This window comes from Apium graveolens, chromosome 8 (assembly GCF_009905375.1).
Source record: "Apium graveolens cultivar Ventura chromosome 8, ASM990537v1, whole genome shotgun sequence".
NCBI lineage: Eukaryota > Viridiplantae > Streptophyta > Magnoliopsida > Apiales > Apiaceae > Apium > Apium graveolens.
In genome coordinates, this window is record NC_133654.1 from 17,180,486 (window position 1) to 17,181,810 (window position 1,325).

Genomic DNA, 1,325 nt, shown 5'->3' on the forward strand with positions numbered 1-1,325 from the left:
CACTAGTTTATCTAAATTATATAACCCCCTTAAGTGAAAAATTAAGCATTCATAATGCTAGTGGGAATAGGGATCCTACATTCCATCACACAACCCCGGATGTAGCACGAAACGTCATTTGATGTCCAATAGGCAGACAACTCTTGTCAATTACATCTTATGTTATTCCCTAATAAAACTTTAGCCTCTTGAATAATTGAGTCACGGTTGTAGCACGACAGACTCAATATTCTAAGTCAAGTCTAACCCAACATTTCGTACAATTGAATCAGTCTCCAACGGCCCACGACTGTAGCACGTAATGACCTTTAGATTCTAATTCAATGTACACATCTCTATGTAATAGACAAGTATTTCTTATTTCGAAATCAAAGCCCTCGGCTGTAGCACGAAACGATAATGATTTAAAAATAAGAACTACTTTCTACCATGTTGGAAGGCTTTGACCGACACAAGCCCGTTGTGTCATTGGCCAATTACTACTTGATATTATTTAATTTTAGAGGGATTATATTATGTTACAATCATAATCATATTATAAAGAGATTCTTCCTTTTAAATTAAATATTTCAAATCAATAATCGATAATCAGATGATTCCCAGATCGGGGGAGCATTGTCAAGAGGCGTCACTTAATACCCCTTTCTTACAGATAGAAATATGCTTTTGACAGAATCATCCTTTCTCTCAATATTGAAAATTCATATTTAATTACGTGTTTCATAAACACAAGAATCTCATTATTGTATTTATAATATTATTGTTAAGGCAAGAAATGATTTCTATTCTAGATTTTCTAGAGCACGCCTTATATTGATTTAAGTTCACCTAAATCTATCATCGCATGGTAAACATAGGCAAATATCTCATATATAAAAATAAATAAACAAGCATGTAAGCAATATCATGTCACACATTGATATAATGATGTATGAATTTATTATAGCATTTAAAAGCAATTAAAACATGCTTTAAAACACTTTCGGGAATATAAACAGTTCAAAACTTTTATATAGAAAAAAAAAATTTGACCACTCCATTAGATCCATCTCGGAAAAACGAATCCAACGATATATTGCACGCCCAAAACGGAGTTCCGGAACTCCCAGAAATCAAATTAAAAAAAACATACGGGCTGTAACGCATTACAGGAACACATTACAAGCCCTGTAACGCATTCCGGTAATGCATTACAATCCTTTTAAGCCATTAAAAGGTGTAACGCATTCCATGAATGCGCCACAGGGTGTAACCAATTCCCGGAATGCGCGACCCCCCTTCCCCGCATGCGCTGCACACGCCTGCAACAGACGACTCCTCTTTTT